General features: G+C 47.9%; 9 non-coding genes across 9 annotated transcripts; all 9 read right to left on the bottom strand.

Moving 5' to 3' along the window:
• Window positions 1-742: 742 nt before the first annotated feature.
• Window positions 743-933, bottom strand: LOC130317630 (U2 spliceosomal RNA). Its single transcript, XR_008864716.1, has one exon. It is a non-coding gene; the product is annotated as a U2 spliceosomal RNA (small nuclear RNA).
• A 2,091-nt stretch (window positions 934-3,024) lies between these two features.
• Window positions 3,025-3,215, bottom strand: LOC130317629 (U2 spliceosomal RNA). Its single transcript, XR_008864715.1, has one exon. It is a non-coding gene; the product is annotated as a U2 spliceosomal RNA (small nuclear RNA).
• A 2,095-nt stretch (window positions 3,216-5,310) lies between these two features.
• On the bottom strand, window positions 5,311-5,501 carry LOC130317628 (U2 spliceosomal RNA). Its single transcript, XR_008864714.1, has one exon. It is a non-coding gene; the product is annotated as a U2 spliceosomal RNA (small nuclear RNA).
• A 7,725-nt stretch (window positions 5,502-13,226) lies between these two features.
• Window positions 13,227-13,417, bottom strand: LOC130317647 (U2 spliceosomal RNA). Its single transcript, XR_008864731.1, has one exon. It is a non-coding gene; the product is annotated as a U2 spliceosomal RNA (small nuclear RNA).
• Window positions 13,418-15,510: 2,093 nt separating this feature from the next.
• Window positions 15,511-15,701, bottom strand: LOC130317646 (U2 spliceosomal RNA). Its single transcript, XR_008864730.1, has one exon. It is a non-coding gene; the product is annotated as a U2 spliceosomal RNA (small nuclear RNA).
• Window positions 15,702-17,800: 2,099 nt separating this feature from the next.
• On the bottom strand, window positions 17,801-17,991 carry LOC130317645 (U2 spliceosomal RNA). The gene has a single exon (XR_008864729.1). It is a non-coding gene; the product is annotated as a U2 spliceosomal RNA (small nuclear RNA).
• Window positions 17,992-20,081: 2,090 nt separating this feature from the next.
• LOC130317639 (U2 spliceosomal RNA) lies at window positions 20,082-20,272 on the bottom strand. The gene has a single exon (XR_008864724.1). It is a non-coding gene; the product is annotated as a U2 spliceosomal RNA (small nuclear RNA).
• A 2,084-nt stretch (window positions 20,273-22,356) lies between these two features.
• Window positions 22,357-22,547, bottom strand: LOC130317627 (U2 spliceosomal RNA). The gene has a single exon (XR_008864713.1). It is a non-coding gene; the product is annotated as a U2 spliceosomal RNA (small nuclear RNA).
• Window positions 22,548-24,639: 2,092 nt separating this feature from the next.
• Window positions 24,640-24,830, bottom strand: LOC130317643 (U2 spliceosomal RNA). Its single transcript, XR_008864728.1, has one exon. It is a non-coding gene; the product is annotated as a U2 spliceosomal RNA (small nuclear RNA).
• Between the last annotated feature and the right edge of the window lie 444 nt (window positions 24,831-25,274).

Below are 25,274 nucleotides of genomic sequence, written 5' to 3'. Positions count from 1 at the left end.
TACAGTCTAAAGCATAGATCTCAAAGTCTGTGCACAGAATTTAGCAAGGGCCTCGCACCTTCTGATGCATCAGGTAGGTGCACAATAGCATAGCCTAACCCTCTGTACTTTGGTCTATATTGATGCGGGACATAGACAGCCAGCTGATGACCAATCCATTAGTGCAATGGATGGCTGGAAGCATTTGTCTTTGCCTTTGCAATACCACAGAAGCAATGCATGGTCAATGTACAGCAATGACACACCTGTGTGAACAGCCAGGAGACCCCCCCCCCCCCCATGTTATGTTACATAGTTACATAGTTAGTACGGTCGAAAAAAGACATATGTCCATCACGTTCAACCAGGGAATTAAGGGGTAGGGGTGTGGCGCGATATTGGGGAAGGGATGAGATTTTATATTTCTTCATAAGCATTAATCTTATTTTGTCAATTAGGAACATTCAGCACCCACCCGCTATCAAGGCAGCTGCCTATCATGTCATGCCCTACCTGCACAGGTGTGCTGGCTACTCAAATGATCCAATTAAGGAGGCCATTTAGTCAGCAGCAGCAGAAGTCCTGTGCCTGGACGCTCCAACAGGGGCCAGACACAAGCAGAAGCAGAAGCAGCAGAAGCAGCAGCAGCACCACCTTTTGTTTTTTGGCTGCAGCAGCAGCAAGGCCCACAGGGCTGGCTAGCTGGCTAGCCAGCAAGCAGGTAGCAATGAAAGTAGGAATCTTTCTTTTTAACCCTGTAAGGGGGTGGTGCACTGTACCCGAAGATACTGCCATATCGGGTCAATGCATAGGGCGACGGAAGCAAGCTTCGAAATCGGCCCCCGTTCTCAAAAATCCATTTAATATATGGTCCCCAGATAGGGGACGTATCAGATATTAAACTGATAAGAACAGATACTACACTTGATCTTAGCCAAAAGGCCGAGAAGCGATAACCGTGAAAGGGGCGGGCCCAACAAGGTCCCCTTCATGGGCACTATCACTGCTTGCTGTCAGGGAGGCTGCCAGACAATTTTCCATGCACACTCTGGGCTGGGGGGCAGTCAACCACCAGTACACACAGCAGAACCTAAACCCATACCATTATTGCTAAGCAGCAAGACAGGGGCCCATTGCACTCCCACGGGGCCTTTTTAAATGCAATCCATAACCCGGATTTGCCAGGAACCCTTCTTACTCCTCCTACTTGCATGTGACACTGGGCTTAGGATCTGCATAGGAAACACACACACAAGCACACACCTACCTTTGTTGCCTGCAGATGCCTCCTTGGCTGTCCCCAAACGGTATCAAACCAACACCCACGGGAAGCTGTAAGCATAGAGGACATGCCTGCACCCCATTGGACTTACCTGTGTGGGTTAAATCCGGGTTATTTGACAACCTATGGCGGTGATGGTTCTGCTCAGGCAGAGCAGTGCTGATGCTCCTCATAAAGCTGTCGCTGCTGTGAAGGTTCTAGGTGACATCACAAATCCCTTTGGTTACATACACAACAAAGCTGGGTTGTTGTTGTTTACACTCTGCAAGGCCTGTGGAAGTGAGTGACATCATAGCACTGTAGTTCTGAGGGTTCAAGATGGATGCAACAATCTCCTGTTGCTTCTATGAAGGCCGTAATAGACGACATCACCAAACAGCTCCATAGTCACATACACAGCAAAGGAGAGATGTTGTTTACACCTAGTGATGTCAGTGGTATTGAGTGACATCACAGCACAGTGCTAAGGCTCCTGGGCCTGGACACAGCAGCGGCTGCAATATCTCAACGGAGAATACGTTTATATCTATGTGTGTGTGTGCGCATATATATATATATATATATATATATATATATATATATATTTCTCCGCCGAAATCACTTTTAAACCCATTTCCACCTTTTTTTCCCTTCTCTTCCTCTTACTTTTTTTTCACGTTTTTTTACGTTTTTCTCCTTTTCGCCTCTTTTCTGGGCGTATTATTCTTCTTTTTCTTCTTTTTTTTCGTCTAATGCATACCCCATCAGTGCAGCAATGCTTATTCAATACCGCCAGCAGATGGAGACACTGGGGGATAATTTTCTAAGGATTTATACTGATTTTTCCTGTCTGAATTTGTCGCACAGAAAGTTGCAGGCCAAATATGTGTGACATTTCTGCGACTTTAGCTTCTAGAGCATTTTTACAACATTATACATAGGTGCTGAATACATAAAAAGCGACTGTTCAGCGACAGACAAGTCGCATCGGCTGAAAGTAGGCCAGAATGTCAGTCCATGTTGGAGCAGGTTTAGATACAGTCTAAAGCATAGATCTCAAAGTCTGTGCACAGAATTTAGCAAGGGCCTCGCACCTTCTGATGCATCAGGTAGGTGCACAATAGCATAGCCTAACCCTCTGTACTTTGGTCTATATTGATGCGGGACATAGACAGCCAGCTGATGACCAATCCATTAGTGCAATGGATGGCTGGAAGCATTTGTCTTTGCCTTTGCAATACCACAGAAGCAATGCATGGTCAATGTACAGCAATGACACACCTGTGTGAACAGCCAGGAGACCCCCCCCCGCCCCCCCCCCATGTTATGTTACATAGTTACATAGTTAGTACGGTCGAAAAAAGACATATGTCCATCACGTTCAACCAGGGAATTAAGGGGTAGGGGTGTGGCGCGATATTGGGGAAGGGATGAGATTTTATATTTCTTCATAAGCATTAATCTTATTTTGTCAATTAGGAACATTCAGCACCCACCCGCTATCAAGGCAGCTGCCTATCATGTCATGCCCTACCTGCACAGGTGTGCTGGCTACTCAAATGATCCAATTAAGGAGGCCATTTAGTCAGCAGCAGCAGAAGTCCTGTGCCTGGACGCTCCAACAGGGGCCAGACACAAGCAGAAGCAGAAGCAGCAGAAGCAGCAGCAGCACCACCTTTTGTTTTTTGGCTGCAGCAGCAGCAAGGCCCACAGGGCTGGCTAGCTGGCTAGCCAGCAAGCAGGTAGCAATGAAAGTAGGAATCTTTCTTTTTAACCCTGTAAGGGGGTGGTGCACTGTACCCGAAGATACTGCCATATCGGGTCAATGCATAGGGCGACGGAAGCAAGCTTCGAAATCGGCCCCCGTTCTCAAAAATCCATTTAATATATGGTCCCCAGATAGGGGACGTATCAGATATTAAACTGATAAGAACAGATACTACACTTGATCTTAGCCAAAAGGCCGAGAAGCGATAACCGTGAAAGGGGCGGGCCCAACAAGGTCCCCTTCATGGGCACTATCACTGCTTGCTGTCAGGGAGGCTGCCAGACAATTTTCCATGCACACTCTGGGCTGGGGGGCAGTCAACCACCAGTACACACAGCAGAACCTAAACCCATACCATTATTGCTAAGCAGCAAGACAGGGGCCCATTGCACTCCCACGGGGCCTTTTTAAATGCAATCCATAACCCGGATTTGCCAGGAACCCTTCTTACTCCTCCTACTTGCATGTGACACTGGGCTTAGGATCTGCATAGGAAACACACACACAAGCACACACCTACCTTTGTTGCCTGCAGATGCCTCCTTGGCTGTCCCCAAACGGTATCAAACCAACACCCACGGGAAGCTGTAAGCATAGAGGACATGCCTGCACCCCATTGGACTTACCTGTGTGGGTTAAATCCGGGTTATTTGACAACCTATGGCGGTGATGGTTCTGCTCAGGCAGAGCAGTGCTGATGCTCCTCATAAAGCTGTCGCTGCTGTGAAGGTTCTAGGTGACATCACAAATCCCTTTGGTTACATACACAACAAAGCTGGGTTGTTGTTGTTTACACTCTGCAAGGCCTGTGGAAGTGAGTGACATCATAGCACTGTAGTTCTGAGGGTTCAAGATGGATGCAACAATCTCCTGTTGCTTCTATGAAGGCCGTAATAGACGACATCACCAAACAGCTCCATAGTCACATACACAGCAAAGGAGAGATGTTGTTTACACCTAGTGATGTCAGTGGTATTGAGTGACATCACAGCACAGTGCTAAGGCTCCTGGGCCTGGACACAGCAGCGGCTGCAATATCTCAACGGAGAATACGTTTATATCTATGTGTGTGTGTGCGCATATATATATATATATATATATATATATATATATATATATATATATTTCTCCGCCGAAATCACTTTTAAACCCATTTCCACCTTTTTTTCCCTTCTCTTCCTCTTACTTTTTTTTCACGTTTTTTTACGTTTTTCTCCTTTTCGCCTCTTTTCTGGGCGTATTATTCTTCTTTTTCTTCTTTTTTTTCGTCTAATGCATACCCCATCAGTGCAGCAATGCTTATTCAATACCGCCAGCAGATGGAGACACTGGGGGATAATTTTCTAAGGATTTATACTGATTTTTCCTGTCTGAATTTGTCGCACAGAAAGTTGCAGGCCAAATATGTGTGACATTTCTGCGACTTTAGCTTCTAGAGCATTTTTACAACATTATACATAGGTGCTGAATACATAAAAAGCGACTGTTCAGCGACAGACAAGTCGCATCGGCTGAAAGTAGGCCAGAATGTCAGTCCATGTTGGAGCAGGTTTAGATACAGTCTAAAGCATAGATCTCAAAGTCTGTGCACAGAATTTAGCAAGGGCCTCGCACCTTCTGATGCATCAGGTAGGTGCACAATAGCATAGCCTAACCCTCTGTACTTTGGTCTATATTGATGCGGGACATAGACAGCCAGCTGATGACCAATCCATTAGTGCAATGGATGGCTGGAAGCATTTGTCTTTGCCTTTGCAATACCACAGAAGCAATGCATGGTCAATGTACAGCAATGACACACCTGTGTGAACAGCCAGGAGACCCCCCCCCCCCCCCCCCATGTTATGTTACATAGTTACATAGTTAGTACGGTCGAAAAAAGACATATGTCCATCACGTTCAACCAGGGAATTAAGGGGTAGGGGTGTGGCGCGATATTGGGGAAGGGATGAGATTTTATATTTCTTCATAAGCATTAATCTTATTTTGTCAATTAGGAACATTCAGCACCCACCCGCTATCAAGGCAGCTGCCTATCATGTCATGCCCTACCTGCACAGGTGTGCTGGCTACTCAAATGATCCAATTAAGGAGGCCATTTAGTCAGCAGCAGCAGAAGTCCTGTGCCTGGACGCTCCAACAGGGGCCAGACACAAGCAGAAGCAGAAGCAGCAGAAGCAGCAGCAGCACCACCTTTTGTTTTTTGGCTGCAGCAGCAGCAAGGCCCACAGGGCTGGCTAGCTGGCTAGCCAGCAAGCAGGTAGCAATGAAAGTAGGAATCTTTCTTTTTAACCCTGTAAGGGGGTGGTGCACTGTACCCGAAGATACTGCCATATCGGGTCAATGCATAGGGCGACGGAAGCAAGCTTCGAAATCGGCCCCCGTTCTCAAAAATCCATTTAATATATGGTCCCCAGATAGGGGACGTATCAGATATTAAACTGATAAGAACAGATACTACACTTGATCTTAGCCAAAAGGCCGAGAAGCGATAACCGTGAAAGGGGCGGGCCCAACAAGGTCCCCTTCATGGGCACTATCACTGCTTGCTGTCAGGGAGGCTGCCAGACAATTTTCCATGCACACTCTGGGCTGGGGGGCAGTCAACCACCAGTACACACAGCAGAACCTAAACCCATACCATTATTGCTAAGCAGCAAGACAGGGGCCCATTGCACTCCCACAGGGCCTTTTTAAATGCAATCCATAACCCGGATTTGCCAGGAACCCTTCTTACTCCTCCTACTTGCATGTGACACTGGGCTTAGGATCTGCATAGGAAACACACACACAAGCACACACCTACCTTTGTTGCCTGCAGATGCCTCCTTGGCTGTCCCCAAACGGTATCAAACCAACACCCACGGGAAGCTGTAAGCATAGAGGACATGCCTGCACCCCATTGGACTTACCTGTGTGGGTTAAATCCGGGTTATTTGACAACCTATGGCGGTGATGGTTCTGCTCAGGCAGAGCAGTGCTGATGCTCCTCATAAAGCTGTCGCTGCTGTGAAGGTTCTAGGTGACATCACAAATCCCTTTGGTTACATACACAACAAAGCTGGGTTGTTGTTGTTTACACTCTGCAAGGCCTGTGGAAGTGAGTGACATCATAGCACTGTAGTTCTGAGGGTTCAAGATGGATGCAACAATCTCCTGTTGCTTCTATGAAGGCCGTAATAGACGACATCACCAAACAGCTCCATAGTCACATACACAGCAAAGGAGAGATGTTGTTTACACCTAGTGATGTCAGTGGTATTGAGTGACATCACAGCACAGTGCTAAGGCTCCTGGGCCTGGACACAGCAGCGGCTGCAATATCTCAACGGAGAATACGTGTCACGATGCCGGCTGGCAGGTGGTGGATCCTCTGTGCCAGAGAGGGATTGGCGTGGACCGTGCTAGAGGATCGGTTCTAAGTCACTACTGGTTTTCACCAGAGCCCGCCGCAAAGCGGGATGGTCTTGCTGCGGCGGTAGTGACCAGGTCGTATCCCCTAGCAACGGCTCAACCTCTCTGGCTGCTGAAGATAGGCGCGGTACAAGGGAGTAGACAGAAGCAAGGTCGGACGTAGCAGAAGGTCGGGGCAGGCAGCAAGGATCGTAGTCAGGGGCAACGGCAGAAGGTCTGGAATCACAGGCAAGGAACACACAAGGAACGCTTTCACTGGCACTAGGGCAACAAGATCCGGCGAGGGAGTGAAGGGGAAGTGAGGTGATATAGGGAAGTGCACAGGTGTAAACACTAATTGGAACCACTGCACCAATCAGCGGTGCAGTGGCCCTTTAAATCGCAAAGACCCGGCGCGCGCGCGCCCTAGGGAGCGGGGCCGCGCGCGCCGGGACAGAACTGACGGGGAGCGAGTCAGGTACGGGAGCCGGGGTGCGCATCGCGAGCGGGCGCTACCCGCATCGCGAATCGCATCCCGGCCGGAGGTGGTAACGCAGCGCCCCGGGTCCGTGGAACCGACCGGGGCGCTGCAGTGAGGGAAGTGTAGCGAGCGCTCCGGGGAGGAGCGGGGACCCGGAGCGCTCGGCGTAACAGTACCCCCCCCCTTGGGTCTCCCCCTCTTCTTGGGGCCTGAGAACCTGAGGATCAGACTTTTGTCCAGGATATTGTCCTCAGGTTCCCAGGACCTCTCTTCTGGACCACAACCCTCCCAATCCACTAAAAAAAAAGTTTTTCCTCTGACCTTTTTTGAGGCTAAGATCTCTTTGACAGAGAAGATGTCCGAGGAGCCGGAAACAGGAGTGGGAGGAACAGATTTAGGAGAAAAACGGTTGAGGATGAGAGGTTTAAGAAGAGAGACGTGAAAGGCATTAGGGATACGAAGAGAAGGAGGAAGAAGAAGTTTGTAAGAGACAGGATTAATTTGACACAAAACTTTAAAAGGACCAAGATAGCGTGGTCCCAACTTATAGCTCGGGACACGGAAACGGACATATTTAGCGGAGAGCCATACCTTGTCTCCAGGGGAAAAAATGGGAGGAGCTCTTCTTTTCTTATCTGCGAATCTCTTCATGCGAGAAGAAGCCTGTAAGAGAGAATTTTGGGTCTCTTTCCATATGGTGGAAAGATCACGAGAAATTTCATCCACAGCGGGCAGACCAGAGGGCAAGGGGGTAGGGAGGGGGGGAAGAGGGTGACGGCCGTACACCACGAAAAACGGAGATTTGGAGGAAGATTCAGAGATTCTGAAATTATACGAGAATTCGGCCCAAGGTAGAAGATCTGCCCAGTCATCCTGGCGGGAGGAAACAAAATGTCGTAAATAGTCACCCAAGATCTGGTTAATTCTCTCTACTTGTCCATTGGATTGAGGATGGTATGCAGAAGAAAAATTTAATTTAATCTTGAGTTGTTTACAGAGAGCCCTCCAGAATTTAGACACAAATTGGACGCCTCTATCCGAGACGATCTGTGTAGGCAACCCGTGAAGACGAAAAATGTGTACAAAAAATTGTTTAGCCAACTGAGGCGCTGAAGGAAGACCAGGAAGAGGGATGAAATGTGCCATTTTGGAGAATCGATCAACGACCACCCAAATAACAGTGTTGCCATGGGATGGGGGTAAGTCAGTAATAAAATCCATACCAATCAGAGACCAAGGTTGTTCGGGGACAGGTAGAGGATGAAGAAAACCAGCGGGCTTCTGGCGAGGAGTCTTATCCCGGGCACAGATAGTGCAGGCTCGCACAAAGTCCACCACATCAGTCTCTAGAGTCGGCCACCAATAGAAGCGAGAGATGAGTTGCACAGATTTCTTAATGCCCGCATGACCTGCGAGATGGGAGGAGTGACCCCATTTGAGGATCCCAAGGCGTTGGCGTGGAGAAACAAAGGTCTTTCCTGGAGGAGTTTGCCTGATGGAGGCTGGAGAAGTGGAAATCAGGCAGTCAGGAGGAATGATGTGTTGAGGAGAGAGTTCAATTTCAGAGGCATCTGAGGAACGAGAGAGAGCATCGGCCCTAATGTTCTTATCAGCAGGCCGAAAGTGAATTTCAAAATTAAATCGGGCAAAGAACAGAGACCACCTGGCCTGACGAGGATTCAGCCGTTGGGCAGACTGGAGGTAGGAGAGGTTCTTGTGATCGGTGTAAATAATAACTGGAAATCTTGATCCCTCCAGCAGATGCCTCCATTCCTCAAGTGCTAATTTAATGGCTAGAAGCTCTCGATCCCCGATGGAGTAGTTCCTCTCCGCCGGAGAGAAGGTCCTGGAAAAAAAACCACAAGTAACAGCATGCCCGGAAGAGTTTTTTTGTAGAAGGACAGCTCCAGCTCCCACTGAGGAGGCATCAACCTCCAATAGGAAGGGTTTAGATGGGTCAGGTCTGGAGAGCACGGGAGCCGAAGAAAAGGCAGACTTGAGTCGTTTAAAGGCGTCTTCCGCTTGAGGAGGCCAAGACTTGGGATCGGCATTTTTTTTGTTAAAGCCACAATAGGAGCCACAATGGTAGAAAAATGTGGAATAAATTGCCTGTAATAATTGGCGAACCCCAAAAAACGTTGGATGGCACGGAGTCCGGAGGGGCGTGGCCAATCTAAGACGGCAGAGAGTTTATCTGGGTCCATTTGTAGTCCCTGGCCAGAGACCAAGTATCCTAGAAAAGGAAGAGATTGGCATTCAAACAGACATTTCTCTATTTTGGCATAGAGTTGATTATCACGAAGTCTCTGAAGAACCATACGGACATGCTGGCGGTGTTCTTCAAGATTGGTAGAAAAAATCAGGATATCGTCCAGATATACAACAACACAGGAGTATAGGAGATCACGAAAAATTTCATTAACAAAGTCTTGGAAGACGGCAGGGGCGTTGCATAGACCAAAGGGCATGACCAGATACTCAAAGTGTCCATCTCTGGTGTTAAATGCCGTTTTCCATTCATCCCCCTCTCTGATGCGGATGAGATTATAAGCACCTCTTAAGTCCAGTTTGGTAAAAATATGGGCACCTTGGAGACGATCAAAGAGTTCAGAGATGAGGGGTAGGGGGTAGCGGTTCTTAACCGTGATTTTATTAAGACCGCGGTAGTCAATGCAAGGACGTAGAGAGCCATCTTTTTTGGACACAAAGAAAAATCCGGCTCCGGCAGGAGAGGAGGATTTACGGATAAAGCCCTTTTTTAAATTTTCTTGGACGTATTCAGACATGGCAAGAGTCTCTGGGACGGACAGAGGATAGATTCTGCCCCGGGGTGGAGTAGTGCCCGGGAGGAGGTCAATGGGACAATCATAAGGCCTGTGAGGAGGTAGAGTCTCAGCTTGTTTTTTGCAAAAAACGTCCGCAAAGTCCATATAGGCCTTAGGGAGACCGGTTACATGAGGAAGCACAGGGACACGGCAAGGTTTACTGGGAACCGGTTTTAAGCAGTCCTTGGAACAAGAGGGCCCCCAACTCTTGATCTCCCCAGTGGACCAATCCAGGATTGGGGAATGGAGTTGAAGCCAGGGAAGTCCAAGAAGGATTTCAGAAGTGCAATTGGGGAGGACCAACAGTTCAATCCTCTCGTGATGAGATCCGATGCACATTAGAAGGGGCTCCGTGCGGAAACGTATAGTACAGTCCAATCTTTCATTGTTTACACAATTGATGTAGAGGGGTCTGGCGAGACTGGTCACCGGGATGTTGAACCTGTTGACGAGAGAGGCCAAGATAAAATTTCCTGCAGATCCAGAGTCCAAGAAGGCCACAGCAGAGAAGGAGAAGGCAGAGGCAGACATCCGCACAGGCACAGTAAGACGTGGAGAAGCAGAGTAGACATCAAGGACTGTCTCACCTTTGTGCGGAGTCAGCGGACGTCTTTCCAGGCGGGGAGGACGGATAGGACAATCCTTCAGGAAGTGTTCGGTACTAGCACAGTACAGGCAGAGATTCTCCATGCGGCGTCGTGTCCTCTCTTGGGGTGTCAGGCGAGACCGGTCGACCTGCATAGCCTCCACGGCGGGAGGCACAGGAACAGGTTGCAGGGGACCAGAGGAGAGAGGAGCCGGGGAGAAGAAACGCCTCGTGCGAACAGAGTCCATATCCTGGCGGAGCTCCTGACGCCGTTCGGAAAAACGCATGTCAATGCGAGTGGCAAGATGGATGAGTTCATGTAGGTTAGCAGGGATTTCTCGTGCGGCCAGAACATCTTTAATGTTGCTGGATAGGCCTTTTTTAAAGGTCGCGCAGAGTGCCTCATTATTCCAGGATAATTCTGAAGCAAGGGTACGGAACTGTACGGCATACTCGCCAACGGAAGAACTACCCTGGACCAGGTTCAACAGGGCAGTCTCAGCAGAAGAGGCTCGGGCAGGTTCCTCAAAGACACTTCGAATTTCCGAGAAGAAGGAGTGTACAGAGGCAGTGACGGGGTCATTGCGGTCCCAGAGCGGTGTGGCCCAAGCCAGGGCTTTTCCAGACAGCAGGCTGACTACGAAAGCCACCTTAGACCTTTCAGTGGGGAACTGGTCCGACATCATCTCCAAGTGTAATGAACATTGGGAAAGAAAGCCACGGCAAAACTTAGAGTCCCCATCAAATTTATCCGGCAAGGATAGTCGTATTCCAGAAGCGGCCACTCGCTGCGGAGGAGGTACAGGAGCTGGCGGAGGAGATGATTGCTGGAGCTGTGGTAGTAACTGTTGTAGCATAACAGTCAGTTGAGACAGCTGTTGGCCTTGTTGCGCAATCTGTTGTGACTGCTGGGCGACCACCGTGGTGAGGTCAGCGACAACTGGCAGAGGAACTTCAGCGGGATCCATGGCCGGATCTACTGTCACGATGCCGGCTGGCAGGTGGTGGATCCTCTGTGCCAGAGAGGGATTGGCGTGGACCGTGCTAGAGGATCGGTTCTAAGTCACTACTGGTTTTCACCAGAGCCCGCCGCAAAGCGGGATGGTCTTGCTGCGGCGGTAGTGACCAGGTCGTATCCCCTAGCAACGGCTCAACCTCTCTGGCTGCTGAAGATAGGCGCGGTACAAGGGAGTAGACAGAAGCAAGGTCGGACGTAGCAGAAGGTCGGGGCAGGCAGCAAGGATCGTAGTCAGGGGCAACGGCAGAAGGTCTGGAATCACAGGCAAGGAACACACAAGGAACGCTTTCACTGGCACTAGGGCAACAAGATCCGGCGAGGGAGTGAAGGGGAAGTGAGGTGATATAGGGAAGTGCACAGGTGTAAACACTAATTGGAACCACTGCACCAATCAGCGGTGCAGTGGCCCTTTAAATCGCAAAGACCCCGGCGCGCGCGCGCCCTAGGGAGCGGGGCCGCGCGCGCCGGGACAGAACTGACGGGGAGCGAGTCAGGTACGGGAGCCGGGGTGCGCATCGCGAGCGGGCGCTACCCGCATCGCGAATCGCATCCCGGCCGGAGGTGGTAACGCAGCGCCCCGGGTCCGTGGAACCGACCGGGGCGCTGCAGTGAGGGAAGTGTAGCGAGCGCTCCGGGGAGGAGCGGGGACCCGGAGCGCTCGGCGTAACAATACGTTTATATCTATGTGTGTGTGTGCGCATATATATATATATATATATATATATATATATATATATATATTTCTCCGCCGAAATCACTTTTAAACCCATTTCCACCTTTTTTTCCCTTCTCTTCCTCTTACTTTTTTTTCACGTTTTTTTACGTTTTTCTCCTTTTCGCCTCTTTTCTGGGCGTATTATTCTTCTTTTTCTTCTTTTTTTTCGTCTAATGCATACCCCATCAGTGCAGCAATGCTTATTCAATACCGCCAGCAGATGGAGACACTGGGGGATAATTTTCTAAGGATTTATACTGATTTTTCCTGTCTGAATTTGTCGCACAGAAAGTTGCAGGCCAAATATGTGTGACATTTCTGCGACTTTAGCTTCTAGAGCATTTTTACAACATTATACATAGGTGCTGAATACATAAAAAGCGACTGTTCAGCGACAGACAAGTCGCATCGGCTGAAAGTAGGCCAGAATGTCAGTCCATGTTGGAGCAGGTTTAGATACAGTCTAAAGCATAGATCTCAAAGTCTGTGCACAGAATTTAGCAAGGGCCTCGCACCTTCTGATGCATCAGGTAGGTGCACAATAGCATAGCCTAACCCTCTGTACTTTGGTCTATATTGATGCGGGACATAGACAGCCAGCTGATGACCAATCCATTAGTGCAATGGATGGCTGGAAGCATTTGTCTTTGCCTTTGCAATACCACAGAAGCAATGCATGGTCAATGTACAGCAATGACACACCTGTGTGAACAGCCAGGAGACCCCCCCCCCCCCCCCCCCCCATGTTATGTTACATAGTTACATAGTTAGTACGGTCGAAAAAAGACATATGTCCATCACGTTCAACCAGGGAATTAAGGGGTAGGGGTGTGGCGCGATATTGGGGAAGGGATGAGATTTTATATTTCTTCATAAGCATTAATCTTATTTTGTCAATTAGGAACATTCAGCACCCACCCGCTATCAAGGCAGCTGCCTATCATGTCATGCCCTACCTGCACAGGTGTGCTGGCTACTCAAATGATCCAATTAAGGAGGCCATTTAGTCAGCAGCAGCAGAAGTCCTGTGCCTGGACGCTCCAACAGGGGCCAGACACAAGCAGAAGCAGCAGAAGCAGCAGCAGCACCACCTTTTGTTTTTTGGCTGCAGCAGCAGCAAGGCCCACAGGGCTGGCTAGCTGGCTAGCCAGCAAGCAGGTAGCAATGAAAGTAGGAATCTTTCTTTTTAACCCTGTAAGGGGGTGGTGCACTGTACCCGAAGATACTGCCATATCGGGTCAATGCATAGGGCGACGGAAGCAAGCTTCGAAATCGGCCCCCGTTCTCAAAAATCCATTTAATATATGGTCCCCAGATAGGGGACGTATCAGATATTAAACTGATAAGAACAGATACTACACTTGATCTTAGCCAAAAGGCCGAGAAGCGATAACCGTGAAAGGGGCGGGCCCAACAAGGTCCCCTTCATGGGCACTATCACTGCTTGCTGTCAGGGAGGCTGCCAGACAATTTTCCATGCACACTCTGGGCTGGGGGGCAGTCAACCACCAGTACACACAGCAGAACCTAAACCCATACCATTATTGCTAAGCAGCAAGACAGGGGCCCATTGCACTCCCACGGGGCCTTTTTAAATGCAATCCATAACCCGGATTTGCCAGGAACCCTTCTTACTCCTCCTACTTGCATGTGACACTGGGCTTAGGATCTGCATAGGAAACACACACACAAGCACACACCTACCTTTGTTGCCTGCAGATGCCTCCTTGGCTGTCCCCAAACGGTATCAAACCAACACCCACGGGAAGCTGTAAGCATAGAGGACATGCCTGCACCCCATTGGACTTACCTGTGTGGGTTAAATCCGGGTTATTTGACAACCTATGGCGGTGATGGTTCTGCTCAGGCAGAGCAGTGCTGATGCTCCTCATAAAGCTGTCGCTGCTGTGAAGGTTCTAGGTGACATCACAAATCCCTTTGGTTACATACACAACAAAGCTGGGTTGTTGTTGTTTACACTCTGCAAGGCCTGTGGAAGTGAGTGACATCATAGCACTGTAGTTCTGAGGGTTCAAGATGGATGCAACAATCTCCTGTTGCTTCTATGAAGGCCGTAATAGACGACATCACCAAACAGCTCCATAGTCACATACACAGCAAAGGAGAGATGTTGTTTACACCTAGTGATGTCAGTGGTATTGAGTGACATCACAGCACAGTGCTAAGGCTCCTGGGCCTGGACACAGCAGCGGCTGCAATATCTCAACGGAGAATACGTTTATATCTATGTGTGTGTGTGCGCATATATATATATATATATATATATATATATATATATATATATATATTTCTCCGCCGAAATCACTTTTAAACCCATTTCCACCTTTTTTTCCCTTCTCTTCCTCTTACTTTTTTTTCACGTTTTTTTACGTTTTTCTCCTTTTCGCCTCTTTTCTGGGCGTATTATTCTTCTTTTTCTTCTTTTTTTTCGTCTAATGCATACCCCATCAGTGCAGCAATGCTTATTCAATACCGCCAGCAGATGGAGACACTGGGGGATAATTTTCTAAGGATTTATACTGATTTTTCCTGTCTGAATTTGTCGCACAGAAAGTTGCAGGCCAAATATGTGTGACATTTCTGCGACTTTAGCTTCTAGAGCATTTTTACAACATTATACATAGGTGCTGAATACATAAAAAGCGACTGTTCAGCGACAGACAAGTCGCATCGGCTGAAAGTAGGCCAGAATGTCAGTCCATGTTGGAGCAGGTTTAGATACAGTCTAAAGCATAGATCTCAAAGTCTGTGCACAGAATTTAGCAAGGGCCTCGCACCTTCTGATGCATCAGGTAGGTGCACAATAGCATAGCCTAACCCTCTGTACTTTGGTCTATATTGATGCGGGACATAGACAGCCAGCTGATGACCAATCCATTAGTGCAATGGATGGCTGGAAGCATTTGTCTTTGCCTTTGCAATACCACAGAAGCAATGCATGGTCAATGTACAGCAATGACACACCTGTGTGAACAGCCAGGAGACCCCCCCCCCCCCCCCATGTTATGTTACATAGTTACATAGTTAGTACGGTCGAAAAAAGACATATGTCCATCACGTTCAACCAGGGAATTAAGGGGTAGGGGTGTGGCGCGATATTGGGGAAGGGATGAGATTTTATATTTCTTCATAAGCATTAATCTTATTTTGTCAATTAGGAACATTCAGCACCCACCCGCTATCAAGGCAGCTGCCTATCATGTCATGCCCTACCTGCACAGGTGTGCTGGCTACTCAAATGATCCAATTAAGGAGGCCATTTAGTCAGCAGCAGCAGAAGTCCTGTGCCTGGACGCTCCAACAGGGGCCAGACACAAGCAGAAGCAGAAGCAGCAGAAGCAGCAGCAGCACCACCTTTTGTTTTTTGGCTGCAGCAGCAGCAAGGCCCACAGGGCTGGCTAGCTGGCTAGCCAGCAAGCAGGTAGCAATGAAAGTAGGAATCTTTCTTTTTAACCCTGTAAGGGGGTGGTGCACTGTACCCGAAGATACTGCCATATCGGGTCAATGCATAGGGCGACGGAAGCAAGCTTCGAAATCGGCCCCCGTTCTCAAAAATCCATTTAATATATGGTCCCCAGATAGGGGACGTATCAGATATTAAACTGATAAGAACAGATACTACACTTGATCTTAGCCAAAAGGCCGAGAAGCGATAACCGTGAAAGGGGCGGGCCCAACAAGGTCCCCTTCATGGGCACTATCACTGCTTGCTGTCAGGGAGGCTGCCAGACAATTTTCCATGCACACTCTGGGCTGGGGGGCAGTCAACCACCAGTACACACAGCAGAACCTAAACCCATACCATTATTGCTAAGCAGCAAGACAGGGGCCCATTGCACTCCCACGGGGCCTTTTTAAATGCAATCCATAACCCGGATTTGCCAGGAACCCTTCTTACTCCTCCTACTTGCATGTGACACTGGGCTTAGGATCTGCATAGGAAACACACACACAAGCACACACCTACCTTTGTTGCCTGCAGATGCCTCCTTGGCTGTCCCCAAACGGTATCAAACCAACACCCACGGGAAGCTGTAAGCATAGAGGACATGCCTGCACCCCATTGGACTTACCTGTGTGGGTTAAATCCGGGTTATTTGACAACCTATGGCGGTGATGGTTCTGCTCAGGCAGAGCAGTGCTGATGCTCCTCATAAAGCTGTCGCTGCTGTGAAGGTTCTAGGTGACATCACAAATCCCTTTGGTTACATACACAACAAAGCTGGGTTGTTGTTGTTTACACTCTGCAAGGCCTGTGGAAGTGAGTGACATCATAGCACTGTAGTTCTGAGGGTTCAAGATGGATGCAACAATCTCCTGTTGCTTCTATGAAGGCCGTAATAGACGACATCACCAAACAGCTCCATAGTCACATACACAGCAAAGGAGAGATGTTGTTTACACCTAGTGATGTCAGTGGTATTGAGTGACATCACAGCACAGTGCTAAGGCTCCTGGGCCTGGACACAGCAGCGGCTGCAATATCTCAACGGAGAATACGTTTATATCTATGTGTGTGTGTGCGCATATATATATATATATATATATATATATATATATATATATATATATATTTCTCCGCCGAAATCACTTTTAAACCCATTTCCACCTTTTTTTCCCTTCTCTTCCTCTTACTTTTTTTTCACGTTTTTTTACGTTTTTCTCCTTTTCGCCTCTTTTCTGGGCGTATTATTCTTCTTTTTCTTCTTTTTTTTCGTCTAATGCATACCCCATCAGTGCAGCAATGCTTATTCAATACCGCCAGCAGATGGAGACACTGGGGGATAATTTTCTAAGGATTTATACTGATTTTTCCTGTCTGAATTTGTCGCACAGAAAGTTGCAGGCCAAATATGTGTGACATTTCTGCGACTTTAGCTTCTAGAGCATTTTTACAACATTATACATAGGTGCTGAATACATAAAAAGCGACTGTTCAGCGACAGACAAGTCGCATCGGCTGAAAGTAGGCCAGAATGTCAGTCCATGTTGGAGCAGGTTTAGATACAGTCTAAAGCATAGATCTCAAAGTCTGTGCACAGAATTTAGCAAGGGCCTCGCACCTTCTGATGCATCAGGTAGGTGCACAATAGCATAGCCTAACCCTCTGTACTTTGGTCTATATTGATGCGGGACATAGACAGCCAGCTGATGACCAATCCATTAGTGCAATGGATGGCTGGAAGCATTTGTCTTTGCCTTTGCAATACCACAGAAGCAATGCATGGTCAATGTACAGCAATGACACACCTGTGTGAACAGCCAGGAGACCCCCCCCCCCCCCCCCCCCATGTTATGTTACATAGTTACATAGTTAGTACGGTCGAAAAAAGACATATGTCCATCACGTTCAACCAGGGAATTAAGGGGTAGGGGTGTGGCGCGATATTGGGGAAGGGATGAGATTTTATATTTCTTCATAAGCATTAATCTTATTTTGTCAATTAGGAACATTCAGCACCCACCCGCTATCAAGGCAGCTGCCTATCATGTCATGCCCTACCTGCACAGGTGTGCTGGCTACTCAAATGATCCAATTAAGGAGGCCATTTAGTCAGCAGCAGCAGAAGTCCTGTGCCTGGACGCTCCAACAGGGGCCAGACACAAGCAGAAGCAGAAGCAGCAGAAGCAGCAGCAGCACCACCTTTTGTTTTTTGGCTGCAGCAGCAGCAAGGCCCACAGGGCTGGCTAGCTGGCTAGCCAGCAAGCAGGTAGCAATGAAAGTAGGAATCTTTCTTTTTAACCCTGTAAGGGGGTGGTGCACTGTACCCGAAGATACTGCCATATCGGGTCAATGCATAGGGCGACGGAAGCAAGCTTCGAAATCGGCCCCCGTTCTCAAAAATCCATTTAATATATGGTCCCCAGATAGGGGACGTATCAGATATTAAACTGATAAGAACAGATACTACACTTGATCTTAGCCAAAAGGCCGAGAAGCGATAACCGTGAAAGGGGCGGGCCCAACAAGGTCCCCTTCATGGGCACTATCACTGCTTGCTGTCAGGGAGGCTGCCAGACAATTTTCCATGCACACTCTGGGCTGGGGGGCAGTCAACCACCAGTACACACAGCAGAACCTAAACCCATACCATTATTGCTAAGCAGCAAGACAGGGGCCCATTGCACTCCCACGGGGCCTTTTTAAATGCAATCCATAACCCGGATTTGCCAGGAACCCTTCTTACTCCTCCTACTTGCATGTGACACTGGGCTTAGGATCTGCATAGGAAACACACACACAAGCACACACCTACCTTTGTTGCCTGCAGATGCCTCCTTGGCTGTCCCCAAACGGTATCAAACCAACACCCACGGGAAGCTGTAAGCATAGAGGACATGCCTGCACCCCATTGGACTTACCTGTGTGGGTTAAATCCGGGTTATTTGACAACCTATGGCGGTGATGGTTCTGCTCAGGCAGAGCAGTGCTGATGCTCCTCATAAAGCTGTCGCTGCTGTGAAGGTTCTAGGTGACATCACAAATCCCTTTGGTTACATACACAACAAAGCTGGGTTGTTGTTGTTTACACTCTGCAAGGCCTGTGGAAGTGAGTGACATCATAGCACTGTAGTTCTGAGGGTTCAAGATGGATGCAACAATCTCCTGTTGCTTCTATGAAGGCCGTAATAGACGACATCACCAAACAGCTCCATAGTCACATACACAGCAAAGGAGAGATGTTGTTTACACCTAGTGATGTCAGTGGTATTGAGTGACATCACAGCACAGTGCTAAGGCTCCTGGGCCTGGACACAGCAGCGGCTGCAATATCTCAACGGAGAATACGTTTATATCTATGTGTGTGTGTGTGCATATATATATATATATATATATATATATATATATATATATATATATATATTTCTCCGCCGAAATCACTTTTAAACCCATTTCCACCTTTTTTTCCCTTCTCTTCCTCTTACTTTTTTTTCACGTTTTTTTACGTTTTTCTCCTTTTCGCCTCTTTTCTGGGCGTATTATTCTTCTTTTTCTTCTTTTTTTTCGTCTAATGCATACCCCATCAGTGCAGCAATGCTTATTCAATACCGCCAGCAGATGGAGACACTGGGGGATAATTTTCTAAGGATTTATACTGATTTTTCCTGTCTGAATTTGTCGCACAGAAAGTTGCAGGCCAAATATGTGTGACATTTCTGCGACTTTAGCTTCTAGAGCATTTTTACAACATTATACATAGGTGCTGAATACATAAAAAGCGACTGTTCAGCGACAGACAAGTCGCATCGGCTGAAAGTAGGCCAGAATGTCAGTCCATGTTGGAGCAGGTTTAGATACAGTCTAAAGCATAGATCTCAAAGTCTGTGCACAGAATTTAGCAAGGGCCTCGCACCTTCTGATGCATCAGGTAGGTGCACAATAGCATAGCCTAACCCTCTGTACTTTGGTCTATATTGATGCGGGACATAGACAGCCAGCTGATGACCAATCCATTAGTGCAATGGATGGCTGGAAGCATTTGTCTTTGCCTTTGCAATACCACAGAAGCAATGCATGGTCAATGTACAGCAATGACACACCTGTGTGAACAGCCAGGAGACCCCCCCCCATGTTATGTTACATAGTTACATAGTTAGTACGGTCGAAAAAAGACATATGTCCATCACGTTCAACCAGGGAATTAAGGGGTAGGGGTGTGGCGCGATATTGGGGAAGGGATGAGATTTTATATTTCTTCATAAGCATTAATCTTATTTTGTCAATTAGGAACATTCAGCACCCACCCGCTATCAAGGCAGCTGCCTATCATGTCATGCCCTACCTGCACAGGTGTGCTGGCTACTCAAATGATCCAATTAAGGAGGCCATTTAGTCAGCAGCAGCAGAAGTCCTGTGCCTGGACGCTCCAACAGGGGCCAGACACAAGCAGAAGCAGAAGCAGCAGAAGCAGCAGCAGCACCACCTTTTGTTTTTTGGCTGCAGCAGCAGCAAGGCCCACAGGGCTGGCTAGCTGGCTAGCCAGCAAGCAGGTAGCAATGAAAGTAGGAATCTTTCTTTTTAACCCTGTAAGGGGGTGGTGCACTGTACCCGAAGATACTGCCATATCGGGTCAATGCATAGGGCGACGGAAGCAAGCTTCGAAATCGGCCCCCGTTCTCAAAAATCCATTTAATATATGGTCCCCAGATAGGGGACGTATCAGATATTAAACTGATAAGAACAGATACTACACTTGATCTTAGCCAAAAGGCCGAGAAGCGATAACCGTGAAAGGGGCGGGCCCAACAAGGTCCCCTTCATGGGCACTATCACTGCTTGCTGTCAGGGAGGCTGCCAGACAATTTTCCATGCACACTCTGGGCTGGGGGGCAGTCAACCACCAGTACACACAGCAGAACCTAAACCCATACCATTATTTCTAAGCAGCAAGACAGGGGCCCATTGCACTCCCACGGGGCCTTTTTAAATGCAATCCATAACCCGGATTTGCCAGGAACCCTTCTTACTCCTCCTACTTGCATGTGACACTGGGCTTAGGATCTGCATAGGAAACACACACACAAGCACACACCTACCTTTGTTGCCTGCAGATGCCTCCTTGGCTGTCCCCAAACGGTATCAAACCAACACCCACGGGAAGCTGTAAGCATAGAGGACATGCCTGCACCCCATTGGACTTACCTGTGTGGGTTAAATCCGGGTTATTTGACAACCTATGGCGGTGATGGTTCTGCTCAGGCAGAGCAGTGCTGATGCTCCTCATAAAGCTGTCGCTGCTGTGAAGGTTCTAGGTGACATCACAAATCCCTTTGGTTACATACACAACAAAGCTGGGTTGTTGTTGTTTACACTCTGCAAGGCCTGTGGAAGTGAGTGACATCATAGCACTGTAGTTCTGAGGGTTCAAGATGGATGCAACAATCTCCTGTTGCTTCTATGAAGGCCGTAATAGACGACATCACCAAACAGCTCCATAGTCACATACACAGCAAAGGAGAGATGTTGTTTACACCTAGTGATGTCAGTGGTATTGAGTGACATCACAGCACAGTGCTAAGGCTCCTGGGCCTGGACACAGCAGCGGCTGCAATATCTCAACGGAGAATGCGTTTATATCTATGTGTGTGTGTGCGCATATATATATATATATATATATATATATATATATATATATATATTTCTCCGCCGAAATCACTTTTAAACCCATTTCCACCTTTTTTTCCCTTCTCTTCCTCTTACTTTTTTTTCACGTTTTTTTACGTTTTTCTCCTTTTCGCCTCTTTTCTGGGCGTATTATTCTTCTTTTTCTTCTTTTTTTTCGTCTAATGCATACCCCATCAGTGCAGCAATGCTTATTCAATACCGCCAGCAGATGGAGACACTGGGGGATAATTTTCTAAGGATTTATACTGATTTTTCCTGTCTGAATTTGTCGCACAGAAAGTTGCAGGCCAAATATGTGTGACATTTCTGCGACTTTAGCTTCTAGAGCATTTTTACAACATTATACATAGGTGCTGAATACATAAAAAGCGACTGTTCAGCGACAGACAAGTCGCATCGGCTGAAAGTAGGCCAGAATGTCAGTCCATGTTGGAGCAGGTTTAGATACAGTCTAAAGCATAGATCTCAAAGTCTGTGCACAGAATTTAGCAAGGGCCTCGCACCTTCTGATGCATCAGGTAGGTGCACAATAGCATAGCCTAACCCTCTGTACTTTGGTCTATATTGATGCGGGACATAGACAGCCAGCTGATGACCAATCCATTAGTGCAATGGATGGCTGGAAGCATTTGTCTTTGCCTTTGCAATACCACAGAAGCAATGCATGGTCAATGTACAGCAATGACACACCTGTGTGAACAGCCAGGAGACCCCCCCCCATGTTATGTTACATAGTTACATAGTTAGTACGGTCGAAAAAAGACATATGTCCATCACGTTCAACCAGGGAATTAAGGGGTAGGGGTGTGGCGCGATATTGGGGAAGGGATGAGATTTTATATTTCTTCATAAGCATTAATCTTATTTTGTCAATTAGGAACATTCAGCACCCACCCGCTATCAAGGCAGCTGCCTATCATGTCATGCCCTACCTGCACAGGTGTGCTGGCTACTCAAATGATCCAATTAAGGAGGCCATTTAGTCAGCAGCAGCAGAAGTCCTGTGCCTGGACGCTCCAACAGGGGCCAGACACAAGCAGAAGCAGAAGCAGCAGAAGCAGCAGCAGCACCACCTTTTGTTTTTTGGCTGCAGCAGCAGCAAGGCCCACAGGGCTGGCTAGCTGGCTAGCCAGCAAGCAGGTAGCAATGAAAGTAGGAATCTTTCTTTTTAACCCTGTAAGGGGGTGGTGCACTGTACCCGAAGATACTGCCATATCGGGTCAATGCATAGGGCGACGGAAGCAAGCTTCGAAATCGGCCCCCGTTCTCAAAAATCCATTTAATATATGGTCCCCAGATAGGGGACGTATCAGATATTAAACTGATAAGAACAGATACTACACTTGATCTTAGCCAAAAGGCCGAGAAGCGATAACCGTGAAAGGGGCGGGCCCAACAAGGTCCCCTTCATGGGCACTATCACTGCTTGCTGTCAGGGAGGCTGCCAGACAATTTTCCATGCACACTCTGGGCTGGGGGGCAGTCAACCACCAGTACACACAGCAGAACCTAAACCCATACCATTATTGCTAAGCAGCAAGACAGGGGCCCATTGCACTCCCACGGGGCCTTTTTAAATGCAATCCATAACCCGGATTTGCCAGGAACCCTTCTTACTCCTCCTACTTGCATGTGACACTGGGCTTAGGATCTGCATAGGAAACACACACACAAGCACACACCTACCTTTGTTGCCTGCAGATGCCTCCTTGGCTGTCCCCAAACGGTATCAAACCAACACCCACGGGAAGCTGTAAGCATAGAGGACATGCCTGCACCCCATTGGACTTACCTGTGTGGGTTAAATCCGGGTTATTTGACAACCTATGGCGGTGATGGTTCTGCTCAGGCAGAGCAGTGCTGATGCTCCTCATAAAGCTGTCGCTGCTGTGAAGGTTCTAGGTGACATCACAAATCCCTTTGGTTACATACACAACAAAGCTGGGTTGTTGTTGTTTACACTCTGCAAGGCCTGTGGAAGTGAGTGACATCATAGCACTGTAGTTCTGAGGGTTCAAGATGGATGCAACAATCTCCTGTTGCTTCTATGAAGGCCGTAATAGACGACATCACCAAACAGCTCCATAGTCACATACACAGCAAAGGAGAGATGTTGTTTACACCTAGTGATGTCAGTGGTATTGAGTGACATCACAGCACAGTGCTAAGGCTCCTGGGCCTGGACACAGCAGCGGCTGCAATATCTCAACGGAGAATGCGTTTATATCTATGTGTGTGTGTGCGCATATATATATATATATATATATATATATATATATATATATATATATTTCTCCGCCGAAATCACTTTTAAACCCATTTCCACCTTTTTTTCCCTTCTCTTCCTCTTACTTTTTTTTCACGTTTTTTTACGTTTTTCTCCTTTTCGCCTCTTTTCTGGGCGTATTATTCTTCTTTTTCTTCTTTTTTTTCGTCTAATGCATACCCCATCAGTGCAGCAATGCTTATTCAATACCGCCAGCAGATGGAGACACTGGGGGATAATTTTCTAAGGATTTATACTGATTTTTCCTGTCTGAATTTGTCGCACAGAAAGTTGCAGGCCAAATATGTGTGACATTTCTGCGACTTTAGCTTCTAGAGCATTTTTACAACATTATACATAGGTGCTGAATACATAAAAAGCGACTGTTCAGCGACAGACAAGTCGCATCGGCTGAAAGTAGGCCAGAATGTCAGTCCATGTTGGAGCAGGTTTAGATACAGTCTAAAGCATAGATCTCAAAGTCTGTGCACAGAATTTAGCAAGGGCCTCGCACCTTCTGATGCATCAGGTAGGTGCACAATAGCATAGCCTAACCCTCTGTACTTTGGTCTATATTGATGCGGGACATAGACAGCCAGCTGATGACCAATCCATTAGTGCAATGGATGGCTGGAAGCATTTGTCTTTGCCTTTGCAATACCACAGAAGCAATGCATGGTCAATGTACAGCAATGACACACCTGTGTGAACAGCCAGGAGACCCCCCCCCCCCCCCATGTTATGTTACATAGTTACATAGTTAGTACGGTCGAAAAAAGACATATGTCCATCACGTTCAACCAGGGAATTAAGGGGTAGGGGTGTGGCGCGATATTGGGGAAGGGATGAGATTTTATATTTCTTCATAAGCATTAATCTTATTTTGTCAATTAGGAACATTCAGCACCCACCCGCTATCAAGGCAGCTGCCTATCATGTCATGCCCTACCTGCACAGGTGTGCTGGCTACTCAAATGATCCAATTAAGGAGGCCATTTAGTCAGCAGCAGCAGAAGTCCTGTGCCTGGACGCTCCAACAGGGGCCAGACACAAGCAGAAGCAGAAGCAGCAGAAGCAGCAGCAGCACCACCTTTTGTTTTTTGGCTGCAGCAGCAGCAAGGCCCACAGGGCTGGCTAGCTGGCTAGCCAGCAAGCAGGTAGCAATGAAAGTAGGAATCTTTCTTTTTAACCCTGTAAGGGGGTGGTGCACTGTACCCGAAGATACTGCCATATCGGGTCAATGCATAGGGCGACGGAAGCAAGCTTCGAAATCGGCCCCCGTTCTCAAAAATCCATTTAATATATGGTCCACAGATAGGGGACGTATCAGATATTAAACTGATAAGAACAGATACTACACTTGATCTTAGCCAAAAGGCCGAGAAGCGATAACCGTGAAAGGGGCGGGCCCAACAAGGTCCCCTTCATGGGCACTATCACTGCTTGCTGTCAGGGAGGCTGCCAGACAATTTTCCATGCACACTCTGGGCTGGGGGGCAGTCAACCACCAGTACACACAGCAGAACCTAAACCCATACCATTATTGCTAAGCAGCAAGACAGGGGCCCATTGCACTCCCACGGGGCCTTTTTAAATGCAATCCATAACCCGGATTTGCCAGGAACCCTTCTTACTCCTCCTACTTGCATGTGACACTGGGCTTAGGATCTGCATAGGAAACACACACACAAGCACACACCTACCTTTGTTGCCTGCAGATGCCTCCTTGGCTGTCCCCAAACGGTATCAAACCAACACCCACGGGAAGCTGTAAGCATAGAGGACATGCCTGCACCCCATTGGACTTACCTGTGTGGGTTAAATCCGGGTTATT

The sequence above is a fragment of the Hyla sarda genome, unplaced genomic scaffold, assembly GCF_029499605.1.
Source record: "Hyla sarda isolate aHylSar1 unplaced genomic scaffold, aHylSar1.hap1 scaffold_2003, whole genome shotgun sequence".
Taxonomy (NCBI): Eukaryota; Metazoa; Chordata; class Amphibia; order Anura; family Hylidae; genus Hyla; species Hyla sarda.
Note: the sequence above shows the minus strand (reverse complement) of the source record. Positions and strands in the feature narration are given on the sequence as shown.